We start from the raw sequence: 14769 nt of genomic DNA, 5'->3' as shown, positions 1-14769 counted from the left end.
ACACACACACACTGGATGCAGTCGCTTTCTGATTTCAAAAGATGTTTTATGAGTTACTGAGATACGCCTGTGGTCCATTTCGATTTTCTGTCACCAGATTTTGAAATGTTAACTACAGAGCTCATCAGTTTATCTTCTGCATCCCGGGCTGGGAATTCAGCTTAAATATTGAACATCAACAGTCTTTCTTCCACTAACAAGACTAACGGAGCGTTTATGACGAATGCTTTTGGGAAATCAGACCTTGTTCTCTGTACGTGAGCCTGGTAAATCTCGGCGGAGGCTCTGATTGAGGCAGTAAAACTGAATCGCAGGCAGTGTAGCAAGAGCTTCTTTTAAATTCACAGCTTTTAATAGCAGATGGTACAAGGCTCCTTCTCATGCATAAAAGGGGAAAAGGAGGATACTCCGGGATGATCACTGTGTTATTATAAAAACATTTCTCTTGTGTCTCTTCTCTATAGAGCTTTTTAATGAGACTTTTAATGAGTGGCTCATTAAAGAGCCATTATCATGTTGGAGGGCTCTTTAGAGCAGTTTGTGGCACTGCAGTAAAAGTCATCATCGAGTACGATCGGCAACAGGAGGACGGAACTCAAATCTGTATGCGTCACATCTCGTCGTTGATCATGGGACTGTACTCGACTGAAGTGACCTTCAGAGCGCACTAGAGCTTAAAAAACTGAAGTGTTTACCTTTCAACCCATTTTAAATACCAGCTGTAATTTGTAAAGGATTAATGTATTCTTTCACAAGTAAACATCTTGGTTTTTGATTACTTCCTCATCAAAATATGTATTTAAATGAAGACAGCCTTTTGCTTTCTGATGAATGAATAGAAAAATCTTCAGACTGAAAGATAAACAGTTCAAAAACAGTTTTAATATTTGAAAAAAATAATTTCTTTAATCCAATTTGATTGATATTTCTGAAGTAGCAAATCTAATTAACTGCAAATATTATTAGCAATTATACTTTAACCAAGCAACCTAAAAACCAGTCAGTCAGTGTTTCATACAGTAAAGTGTATTGGCATATTTCTATTTTATGTAATTTTCGTGTATTTGTTCATATTTTGTCATTGAGTCTTTCATTCTTTCTTTCTGCTCAGTGAAGGTTTCCCATTAGTGAGCTCTTAGATCAAAAGTTGAAACTCGTTCAATAATTAATTCATTATAGCAATTTCTGCATTTTTATAAGAAAATATGACACTTCATGATTCATTTATGATAGATATTTTCAGAAATCCCTTCTAAACTCATTAATAATGGGGTAATATCTATCAGGAAGACTATGATAGTGTCATCTGCATATTAAATATTACAATTTAAACACTAGGTAAAGGAAACACTTTCAGCTGATCAGCTGATTTAAAAATATACGTAGAGCACAAGCTTTGAAGTGAAGAGACACAGAAGGTTTTGTGTTATCAAACAGTGTGTTCACATCTTGTCAACATTTCTCTGCTGACCCAAAAACACATTTATAGGTCAAAGATTTTGTAGTGATGTAAAGGGAACACGAGCATTCTCCGAACCCCAGCGGTGATACGAAGCTTTCCCCAATCCTTTGGCCCACACGGAGGAAACAAGCGGCCTGAGACGTGAGGACGCCGGGACACGAGCAGCACACTCGCATGTCAGGAAGATTAAAGTCAGGGCTTCTGCATATTTGATGACCGAAGAAAACATGCTGAAACCATGAATGTGACAGTAGGTGGAATTAGAAACATTTATCTCGAAAAGCCTTCAATGATCCCACAAAGCAGCAGCAAAACTCCCTTCTTCCACATAACAAGCTGAAAGAATCTATGGTGGGCAGATTGCCATACAGTGACTGGGTATAGAAAAAAATGTACTCTTGATTATTTCTTCCTTGCTCTCAGAAATGAAGGCATGACTGAATAGCTGAATCAGCCACTCATCTGAAATAAAAACGGGTGTAAAGAGCTCAGAAAAGTGCTCAGATGCTTGAATTATAAATGACCCAAGTGCCATTTGTGATGATTTTCCCCACCTCTCAGAGTTGAATTACATTATGTCATTTTTTTCTTGACACTGAAAGAAAAAGAAGGAAATTTTGGAAAAATATTTGTGTAGGAATTCATCTAATTTCATTAGGTTATAAGAGAAATGTGTGAACTAATCAGGGATCAATGGATTTTGGTTGTTAGTGATGATGAACAGTGAGACAGGAAATCTGTAAATATCCTGAGAACATTAGAAACTGGCAACTGCACCTAAAACTGCGACCAGGCCATAGCTGAGCAGTTTTCAGGCGTGTCTGTGTGCAGTCACAGGTCTGTTGATGTCCCATTAGCAGTTAAAAAAAAAAAAAAAAAAAAACATTAATAACAGCTGTTTAAAATGATCATGTCTTCAAAAAACATGAAACACGATCTGATCTCCATAATGTTGTTTCTAATATTTGTTTGGTAAAAGTCAGGCTCATCTGTCTTAAATTCAGACCAATACAGCACTTTAGAATAAACAACAGAACAAATAATAATGAATCGCAGTTTGGATGTTTGCTAATTTAATTTTAGTGCATTTTTTCTTGCCAACTGTTGAAAAAAATCAGCTTGTGTTGGCATCAGTTTTCATTTTCATTGCATATTTCCATAAACTAGATGACTTCACTTTTAATTTCACTCTCAAATAAACTTGCTATTGCTGCTCAGTTCCAGATATTTACACTGAGTTTTATAATAATACACTATTGCATTGTTTTGTAAGGCTCCATCTGGAAAGTGCTCTCAGTATATCAGACTTTTTTCTGCTGTGAATTCACAACACTAACACAGGTTTTTTCGAACACGTCCCTCCCACTTCTCTGTCTGAAGTGCGTCGATGAGAGTTTCTCAGTTTAACATAGAACAATAAATCTTGCGATTTCCTGCCTCCGCTAGCCATCAAAGAAACACCTCCCCGCTGCTGCGGGCCGCATCTCTGTCTTTATTCTTTTAATCCTCCTCGTCCTCTATCCCACGACAAGCTCTGTCAGAGAGGGAAAGTCAGCAACGCCCTCGTAACTACAGCTAAGAGAAGTTCCACGAAGAGAAACACCTTCAGAAGGATCAGTAGGAAAATAGTGGAAAAGAGAAAATGTGACACTTGTAGGATATCAGTGAGCTTTTTCCTTTTTTTTTTTTAATTATAGGGATGTTGTGAGAGTTATTATTATTACTATTATTATTATTGTTATTTCTATATCAGAAGTAGAGGCTGTTACGGATCAACAGACACATTAGTTGTATATTCAGAATTTTCTAAACCAGAGGTTTCAAACTCCTTTTGGTTCTCCAGCCACGTAAAGAACATTTTCATCTTGAGTGGGCCGGACAGGTAAAAAAAATGCCATAATAACCTTTTAGTTATGGTTTTGCTTTGTTATGATGCAACAGAGAGCAGACTATAAATTGTGAAAATATCTATATTTTAGCAAAAAACTAACAATTACATCTTAAAATACTAATGATTTCAAATTAAAGCCTATTTTAATGAAACCTTCTATTTAGTCCAGTTGTGGAGCAGTGAAGCTGATACCAGGTAACACTGGGAAAGGCCAGGGCACACTGTGGATAAATGCATCACAAAATCACAACACAGGGGATACACACACTCACATTCAGGCTGATAGAAAATTTAGAATGATTAAATTGCAATATTTTGGGGAATTTGACAGAAAACTGTAAACATATCCAGTTTGAGAACCTGTGAATTCCATGAAGTCTGGATCAAATCAAGGAAATGTCACACCAGTGAAGTAGTGCTAACCACTACACACCATTGACGAATCATGCAGAGTGCATATGTGCATCTTTACTTATTTCTTTATTTACAAGAGATTATGGAGATGGAGATTGCCTGCTGTGCAAGTTTCATGTTTTCACTACAATGTAGGTTGTTGTTTGTTTTTGCAATAAAGTCATCCACACAGAGAGTTACAGGCTACAAACACTAACAATGGAAGTACACGGACATTCATGCAGATGTGCAATAGCAGCGTTTCCACATGGAGATGAAACCACAATGTTTTCGGAAGTTGTATTTTCAAAAAAATTCCACCTTGAAAGCTATTTTCTCTTAAATTTGTGTTTTCAGTGGCTCTGAGCAATGTTGTCTTATAAATGGACTCTCAAAATGCAACACACTTTCTTCATTTTCACCTAAAAATGTGTAAATGGGCCATCAACACCAGTTTTTACAGGTTTTACACAAAGCTTTACGTGGACATGGAGCATCAACTGTTGTGACAACAGAAAACTGTTTCTTTGTTTGCACAATGTTAGGTTCAAACCATTAAAAAAGCAAAGAACACAAATTATAAGTGAGTTTTTTATCGATGATGAGTTTGATGCAATGTCAAATTTTGATACAGCATCAACAAAGACCTTCATCCACAAAATAAGCTTTTTTTTTTTCCGCAGTAAGTGCAGTTCAAGGCCTGAGTCAGAATTGCAGAAAACAAAATTAAAGGCTCTCATTTAAATAGTTTGGAACTGGAAAATACATCCCTGCTTTTGTAGTATATTTCAAACTTTTATGGCTTTAAAAGCAGGAAAAAAAAAATCATTTGTATCTGATTAAAATTATCACGGTGTGTGGTGGAAGGACCCAAGGGCAGGCAGCACAGGTTGATCAAAACTCCTTTATTTCCGAGTTGAGCTGGCGCAGGCATGGTACATGGACGGAACATATGGACAGACCCACAAATAGCTGACAAGACAAACAAGGGGAGGAGGACTTGAATAGGGGAGACACAGGTGCAACACATTAGGGCGGTAACGAGGCAGGTGACCAGGCAGGAGAACATGAGGAGCAGACAGAAGCAGGTGAGACAGGGCAAGCACAAACGACATGACAGGCCCCAAGCACGCCTATATGTCCACAGGAGCACAGGGCGTAACAGTAATGATATGTTTCACATTTAACAAGTAGAAACATTTCTATATGGACAAAGATTCATTGAATAGTCATACAACAATGTGTTTACTCGTGGTGCCTACTGTATAATGCCTTATGTTCAAATAATTAAACATGACTTCTTTGATGATCTGGGCTCATGCTAGATAAAGGAAAAGAAACACGGTAAAGAGCAGTGGTTTTTTTTACAGTGTATTTTATCGAATGTCATGTCAAAGAGGTAAAGATATAATGATTATGAGAAATCATACATAAACTTTTATCAATGTCCACCACAATGTGCACCATTTTATTTGACTTCATTATTAGTTTAAAGTTACAGGATGAAATATTCAAGTTAGGAAGTTGTTAAGGTTAAAACGGTAATGAATGGTGGCTATTTGCTCTTTATTTGCATTTTGAAAAATTCTTTTTATTTTTCATCAGTCTTGGCCAATTTTACCTGTTTTGTTTACATGACGATTGTTTTAGTGAAAATGCAAAACTTTGGCTGTGTTTTGTCCATTTACTTGACAAAGGTGTTCGGAGCGACTGAGACAACTTTTTGGAAACGACTCCCGAGGTGAAGCTTTTCAAAAGCGCGCTGACGCAGTCGTCATGTAAAATGCAATTTTTTTGAAAACACTCAGGCTCCGATGAACTATTGTCTTGTAAACAGGACTTAACTGTCTCCAAGAAACTTGCTCACAGCTTGAAATTCTTGATGATCCTTAGTCTTGTGATTTCAGGAACCTGAGGCTATTTCATAGCCTCTACATTTGTAATTTCCTCTCCAGATAAATGTCTCTGATGCTTTGTCTGAATATTGCACAGTCATTACTTTTCTGTTTTCACTCTTTTCAGCAGACACACAGTGAGACCATTCCCTTTAATTCCATCACTTTTCAAGAGGAATGTTTTTCAAATTTCCCCATGTCTATAACTCTGAGGTGAATCCTTCAGGGATTCAATGAATTTCTTCTTTTTTATGCAGTGTGTATTGCATTCAAAACGGAGCGTAGCATGTTACACTTATGTAATAAAACCAGCCATGGAAAATTAATGTAAAACTGTCACGCAGCAATTTTATGCCCTCTTACAGCACAAGTATCTGCATGAGCAATCTCGCTCAGGGCAACAAAGCCTCTGATGAAATTGTTTGGAGACAACTGTCTACAGAAAGATTTTATTACAGTGTTTAAATTGGAATATTTACCATAATTTTTGGGATTGTCATTTCCTGTCAATTGGATGATCAAATATCATTTTCTTTTTCCCTCTACAAAATCCTCCTCAGATAAAAGTGTTCATATATATCATAAATCCTTGGCAGCCTTGGCAGCATAAAAACTAATTACGTATGTAAATATTGCACCAATATTACTCTGAATGGAGCACAAGGTTTCTCTGCCTCATCCATTTTCACTACTTGGCTTTTCATAAAGTCATATGACATGATCTAATGTGCCACTGTACTATAAAAAGCCAATTTTCCAGAGGGACTCAGATGTAAATTTGTAATACATATGATAATGTTCCCTATTAGGACTGAGCGCTGCGCTCTCTTTTACATCCTGCAGGAAAATATGACATGAATCGCCTCATAAAATGTAATTCCGACTCTGCCTGACATTCCAGTTCCGTTTGACCTGCGTGACCAAGAGCCTGCTATTGTAGGCGCCACTTCCTAGAATGGTTTTACTGTGCCTCATTAAAGTGGCACACTTCTTCGTGTCTGTTTTGTCTTTATTGGCCTGACCTAAAACTGTTATGTAAAGAGCCATGCTCTTGTCTTTTTATTAAAAATATTAGAATCTATAAAGGAGCTGGTTCATGTGTAGATCGTTCACATGGAGATCATTTGCTGTTTTCTTTATCTTCTTTGCCGCTCTAGGTAATTGGCATAGCAAGAAGGGTATTTCCAAGTGAAAGTCGAAAACTTTTGGATGTCTGCATGCCATTCATTAAACTTGAAATGGTTCTCAGTAATTGTGAAACATAAATTTAAAATATAAGTTAATAGACTATATCATCAGTTTTGTCGCCTGAATGTGATCATCTGACTTGAAAACAAATTCTCTTAATTTTTTCTTTTTACACTTACGGATAATGTAAAATCCCTGCTGGTGGATTTGTTCTTTGACACAGTCCCAGGTGTTTGTTAGTTAGGTAGCCAAATACACCCCCATGTATTTACCAGATTAACCACTGAACCCCCACGCTTCGAGCCCTGACATAAGTCTCAGTTTGTTTAGCCAAAAATGCTTCATTTCCACTCCTTTGGGTATCATACCACACAGAGACGTTCAAAAAGTCTTCAAAGAATCATTTCCTTCAGTACCTGTGGGTTTAATGGCTTTATTTCAAGCACTATATGCATTTTATGCAGTTTTCATGACTTAAAATAAGTGGGAGAAGTGAAGCAGAGCTGCCATATGTGATAGAAAATTTATATTTTTATCCTATTTTGTCTGAAATCCGGGCCAACTCCAACATCAGCTTTTCCAGCTGATTACAATAATGAAAGAGCATTTTGTCCTTGTATGTAATTAAAGCATGTGGGGAATTGTTCTGTCCATTTGACCACATTTTCACTCTGTCTAGCAGGTGGCATCGTTTTCAAAGGTTTTCATATTGCAGCAAAAGATCTGAAGAGTTAAATTTGTGTGAAGCTGTGTCATTGAAACGCTTCATTATCACTTTTCCCTTTTCATTCCCTCCCTCTCTTTCTTCCAGAAAACCATAAACAAAAAGAACAAAAGAAAAAAAAAAAACTGGGGTGCAGTTTGCGTGATTACTCACCACAGGAGGGAAGTTCAAGCTATTGTTTGTCGCCCTTGTCTTTTTAAATGGAGTCATTTATCTCCTGTGAGATTCTATGAATCATTAAACCCGTTTTTCATGCAGGTATTTGTTTATGATGCTAATTACCATAGGAAGGCTGCCTTTGTCGGATGCAGGCTGCGGCCCTAAACAATACGTTTAATTGAAAAGCAGTGCTGAAAAGGCTGCGAGTGGTAAATCACTGAATCAGGAGTTCATGTTGCCGTGTGAGACATTGGCCATTGAGTATATAACCACAAGTAGCCAGCCTATCACAGAGTCACACAGCCACACACGCTCACGTTCACACTTCGGAGTCAGTGAAAATCCAGGCAAACACAGACAAAACATGCAAACTCTGTACGGAAAGGTTCCGTCTGGATTTAAACCTACTCTGCAGACATAAGGTCCGGGAGCCACATGTGGCCCTGTAGCTCTACTTGTCCTCATTTTGCAGCAATTCAGTCGGGGGAGTTAATTCTAGAAAAGGCCAGAGTGGCCCCTTCCCTGTGTGCATGTCTCGGTCCCGATCCTGGCGATGAGAGGGATGCTGGAAATCTGTCCGAATAAAGCGAGCTGTCAGGGAAACTCTGAGTAAACCCTCAGGAGGAGACAGAAACACAGAATTCAGACTGAAAGCAATTGAAAAGAAGAGATTTTATTAGAGAATCTTCCAAGATGAAACAAGTCAAAGATGCCGTTCAAGGAGTCGTCAGCCTCTAACTTAAACGGTTCAGCTTTTATAAACTAAAGTGAACAAAGAATGATTCTCTACCCAGTGCAGATGCATGCAGAGCTAAGACTGTTTTGTCTCAGTTACCTCTTCTCTCACAGCAGCGAAGGTCAGACCATGAGACCACACAATCCCCCGCAGAGTCAGCAGCAGAAACGAGTCATTCGGCACAGAGAGGAAAGGGTTAGGGTTCACATGAAACAACTTATGACAATGAATTTTCTGACACAATCCGTCTTTGATTTCTCCTGTGGTGTATTTAACGTCGCAACTGACGTCGCCCTGAGATTTGCAAAAGCTGAACGTCTGAAGTACCGGTAGCTTTAGAAACTGAGATAAAAACATGCCGTCAGCTCCGATGGCTTGTCTGAATGATCCCAGTTAGCAACAGTAACTAAGCTGAGTGTGTGTGTGTGTGTGTGTGTGTGTGTGTGTGTGTGTGTGTGTGTGTGTTGTTATTGCCTGGTTTCTCTCACTGTTTATCTATTTTCAAAATCTTTTCTGTTATTCTTTTGAGCATTCTTTGTGTTTCTTTGCTTGCTCCCCATACAAGTTTCAAAATGTTCACCTTTTTCGGGACATGTCGACTATGTTCTAGCTTTTCAGTGTTTTTTTCACTTTAGAAATTCTGGAAACTTTTGACTCATTGTTTCCCATTTAAGTGGATGATGACATTTTTCAACTTCTCCAGCTGATGACTCCTTCAAAACAGAACTGCTTTTAACTCTTGATGCCTCAATTTATTTACAATTTTGTTAAAAAAAACAAAAAGCTACTGATTTTGCTTTCAATTTGATACTACAATAAGTAGAGATTCTTAATAAAGTTCCGTCAGAATGCCGATGGGCCTTACACGGCCTTCTTTTATGTTAAAAAGCTTTTTTTGGTGTTTTAACAGGCTGGCTCACACCAGACTGACCTTTTCAGAAATCGGTGGACATAATCTAAATATAACACTAAGACGAATATAGATGTTGTTTAATGTAACCCTTATTTTAGCATTCCAAAAAAAAAAAGTAGTGTGTTTTTTTTGCGTAGCCTGTCTTTTCTGGTTTATGTCTGGCTGTACTCTGCTTCTGTCCTCAGTGTGAAGACGACTGATCTACTAAGCTGGATACAGTCATTACAGGTGAACAGAGGCTGGAAACAGAAGATAAAATGAGCAATCACAGATAGACATAAATACATAGATTCATAGATTTTTATCACTAAACACTTTCAAGTGAAAAAGCTCACAGAAAGCGTATTACTGTAAATATCCTACAAAAGATCATTCAAATATTCTCATTTTAATACATTTGTTTTAATTTTGAGTATGACTAAGTCAGCGCAGATGGCAAGTTGACCTTTGGTAAAGAAAATACGACTGAGTCATGGATGCTCGTGCTTTTTGTTTGCATGGGGCTGAAATGTCCAGATTTTAATGAATCATAGTAACTTGAAGGCTTGATTATATGCCTCATGGGCTGCTATTGTGGGTAATGGAAAGCAGCTGGAAATGGTTCAGAGGAATGTGAATTCAATGCGATATTGTGAATGAAACAGCTTTAAAACAAGGTTAAAAGGTTGTACAGATTACCACTCGAAGCTAGATAAGAGCAGGAATCATTCTGGAAAAGAGCCAAAAACACTTTCAGAGATTATCATCTGTAAAAACAGTTTGCTGTGAAATATGCTAGCAATCTAAAAACTGATGTTCTCTCAGGATCGAAGCTCATTCATGAACTGGTTTTATTCAAATGTATAAGTTATTTGTGCAGACGTGTCAAACATGAGGGCTGTGGGCCAAACCACCAAACAAATTGTAAAAATTACAAAGGAAACATTGATTTTTTTTTTTTTTTTTTTTAAGAGCAGTGAGATCTAATCTGAGATATCAGCACGAAACCTGCTACCTCGCTGTTATCAAACTATCCTCAAAGCCATGCCGGCAGGGGGAGTGGGTCAAAACATGCAGAATGCAACAGCTGCAGGAGAGGTTCTGCACAGGAAGGTTTCATTAAAACTGACTTTATATTGAAATGAGAGTTATTTTCAATATTGTTTGATTTTGTGAAAACATCAACATTTTCATCACATGCTCTGCCCCACAGCAACAACAAAAAAATCCTTCAAAATGGAAATTTAAAAGTGATTATGGCATTATTTTACCCGTCCGGTACACTCTAGATACGGAAACTGGATTAGATGTGGCCCCTGAGTTAAAATGTGTTTGACACTACTGCATCAGGGCTTACGGAGGAGGCCGTCTGTACATATTAGAAAATATCAAAGTTGAAGATTATAGTTAAGATTTAGGAAACAATTTGTTTCCATCCAGATAAAATATTACTCAGATAAGATGTTCATATAGTTCAGACGAACGTGCTAAACCACATTCAGCATGCAAGAGCCCAGGTGCTGCACCCATCATGTTTCACCAATAGAATTAAAACATAATTAATAAAATGTCGATTCAAGCAAAGACTGTTGAACATCTCAAACATTCATCGAAGATGGAACATTCAGCGATCGGCATCCTCACTTTCCTGGACATGGACAGAATAAGAATGAAACAACCTCAGGGCAGCGATTAGACCTCTCAGTCCTCACCAGAAGAATGTCATGGGGTTTGTTTTTCTATGTGCAGCATTTGCATGTTCTCCCTGTTGTTTTTTCATCGAGCAATCGGAAGATGTTTGTATTCCTAAAGTGAACCCACCAGTTTGGATCGGAGTGTGTCTGACTGTTTCCCCACAATTTAATCTGCACAAATTTATACGTGCAAATAAAGTGTGCTAACATGTTAGAAAACTCCCATGGGTTAAAGCTTTTCACAATATTTGAATAAATATTGCATTTATTTGAAATTCAAAGACAGTCAGGCAAAAGGAAGGCAGAGACACTTTGTGAAATCACATTTTCTTCCCTCCAGCATTGCCTGTGCATCCCGGATACATTTAATTACAGCAGATACGAAATCCAGACAAACCAATTCATAGAAAATGGTGCATCAATCTGCAGACAGTGACATTAAACAAGGGCTGACCTAAAAATATGTTACAGGGATGTTTCACAGTCTCATCTGACACATGAAGCCCTCCGAAAGATAATAAGATACCCAACATCACTTTTTAATTCAGAATGTTCAAGTCTATGTTGAAGATGCTTAAATGATCAAAAACTAACATTTATCAGTGACACAGATATTTATGGAAGAATAACAGAAAGGAAAATAAATTATTATTTTAATGTGATAATCTCAAAGGAAAGAGTTTTAGCTGCATAAAAGCAGCAAAAATTGTAAGTGTGCACGGAAAAAGGCTTAAAGTCCAGTTTTAAAAATCCATCCATCCATCCGTTTTCCACTGCTAATTTTAATAATATTTCAATTGATCTTTTAGTAGTTTTAGGCAACTATATTAGATGATTCATATAGTTATGAATTTTTAAATTGTGATGTGATTTTTGTGAATATCTATCAATTTATCTGATTTGTTTAGTTCATACATCTGCACCGTTATCTAAAATTAAATAAAAGACACAAATATATATGAAAGCTGTAAAAATTCGGCAAAGAGCTGCTTGAAGAGACAAATCAAAATAAATGAAATGAGAAAAGCTACTCAGACAGCAGACTTCACCATTATCAACTCCAGGTGTTTTGAAACTACAGAAAAGACCGAGACCCCATTTACACAACAACGTTTCAAGTGGAAACGGTGTCCGTTTACACGGAAATGGTAGAAACGCTGAAAATGATAATGTCAGGCCACGAGTTGACGCTGCAGTTTGATTGTTTGATCATTAAACCACACAAATGCTGCTGAGAACAATAAGCTATAAACATTAACAATGGGAGAACACGGATATTTGCGTGGATAAACGACCAGGTAAGATTGTTATTACAGCAACAGTCAACTATAAAACTGTCAAGCCCAGGAGAATCTGGACTGGAAGTCGTGACACTCTGGAGGAAAACATTGTTTATGAGCTTCTATTCATGCATGGACAGAAGAACTTTGTACTACGACTGTGGTATTTCCAAAAACATGCATTTTCCCACATTTCCACAGAGATGGAGTTGGAGTGTTTTCCAGATGTTCCATCTTGAGAGCCACTTTCCAAAAGTTTTCAGTGGCTCTTATGACCGTTGTCGTGTAAATGGACCCCAAAATGCTGCAAAGGTTTTGGAGTTTCACTTAAAAGCATTGTAGTATAAACAGGGCCTCAGTCATATAAAGGTGATCTAAAAGAAAAAAAATATCCAGGAACGGAGGAATGGATGCAAAACAGGGAATTTGATTTCCAAAAGGCAAGTCAATGTATCGTGTCTCATTGTTACAATTCTCTGAATACTGACAGTTTTCACATTTTGATGTCATGAAAATGGGCCAAGCTTACCGTTGTACCAGTTTATCATTGTAGATTGCAACAATGGCCCATGTTTACTGAAAATGTGAGAATGTCTGAGGCGTTGGCTGCTTCGAGGTTGCCTAAGTTAGATTTTAAGTCCAGAATAAATCTAGACTCAAGAGCAAACCTGGGAAATTGTCAACTATTTTTTTTCATTTTGAAATGCTTCTGTGTGTGTCTGTGTTATTAAACAGTTTGACTTCACTGAAACATTTTAGAGAATTAGGGGGAAGTCTTCATCTTCACTTTGAGGCAATTTGGGGGCAATCTTGAACCACTTTAATGGAAATAGTGACAGTTACATTTCTGTCACATTTACATGCGTTGCACAGCTAGAAATGATCATCCTGATTTTTTTTAATGAAGCTTCTATCAAATTGTATAAAAGCCAAAATTGTTTTTCATCAAAATTAATTCCATATATCCAACAGCCCGCGGTAAAAGCAATCAAAATTTCTGTCATGCATGTTTCTTATGAGTTGCATGTTTGCTATTAATAGTAGGCCTAATCAATACCGGGGAGAAAAAAGATGAAATTAGTAGCCATGGAATTGGATGATTGAACACGCTAGTGAATTAATGAATGCAATGCTATTTCAGGAGCAACTAATCAAGATCCGTTTAATTCTGTATTTACCAGGCCAACCAATTACCTTGTGGAACATTAATCAGAGAGAACACTTATAAGCACATGGTTCCTAATTACAAAAAAACAAAACAGAACAGAACAGCCTGCCCTTGTTTGTAAAACAGCCTAGAATGCCAGAAGTCTGAACGCTAACTGATGAGGATACAAAAAGAGCGGCAAGTGCGATTGGCTCTGACAGAGAGAAGCTTGATGGATCAGAGCGGGGAGCGGGGATGACAGTCGTCAGTCGGTTCAGGAGAAGAGCTGCAGCAGGGTCAAGTCGAGTGGGATGAAGAGTCTGCTTTTTATTTACTGGATGTGGAGCGTTCCGACATTGCCTGCTCATGTAAAGAAGGTCCTGAAGGACTACTGAATGTGCCACGTTTCCATCTCAGCCAAGCATCTGTTCTAAACTAGCTTCACAACTACTGACATTGAGGAACTTAATTATGTTATCCTGAATTTTTATTGTGTAAAAAAATGTTTATGCTGAAGGAAGATTCAATATGAAAGAAGTGGGTAAAATTTGAGATTGATACAAAATCACTAAAAACTGCATTGAGGTATGCAGGAAACAGTTTTGGGAATAAGTCTTCAAACGCCAATGCTTCTGTCAGTCAAATGTTAAAACTTGGTTATGAAATAACTATTACTGATGTTTGCATGAGCTTTTCAGAGCTGCTGTCTCTCTCTCCAAAGGCACATTTTTGCTCGATGTTAAATGTTTCTGTAGCTCCTGAAGCTCTCAGATACAGATTAACAAAGCAATACCACCGGTTTCCATGTGGGGGCAGTGTGGATCTTTATTCTCCTTCTCAAATGATAACACTACTATGGTTTCTTCAACAGTCACAATGTTATCAGGATCACTTTTGCTACTCTGCTGACACAGAGTCCCTCGACTCGGCGCTGCCCCCCAGTGGAAGCATAGCAGTATAGTATTTATGTAGAGCATAAACGAGCCTAAGTGGACAGTTAGCTTTAGCCTTGGTCGGAACACCTCAAAAATCCTTCAGCATCTTGGCTGATATGCCAGAAAAAAACGCTCAGCGATTCGTGACATTGGCATTGAGCCGAAATAACATTTTCCTTCCTTTTCAAAGACCTGTTTGTATGTTTGCACTTTAGATTTTAGAGCATCTTCCTCCCACGAATTCAATCAGCTGCGAGACTGACAGCTCAGCTAATGTGTCACGTCATCATAACACAGCTATTTGCACATTATCAAAGAAACAAAAGTAAACCTAGAGTGACTTTCCTGATTAGCAGCTATTAAAATGATTAGT

This window comes from Salarias fasciatus, chromosome 6 (genome assembly GCF_902148845.1).
Source record: "Salarias fasciatus chromosome 6, fSalaFa1.1, whole genome shotgun sequence".
Lineage (NCBI taxonomy): Eukaryota > Metazoa > Chordata > Actinopteri > Blenniiformes > Blenniidae > Salarias > Salarias fasciatus.
This window is presented reverse-complemented; position numbering follows the sequence as displayed.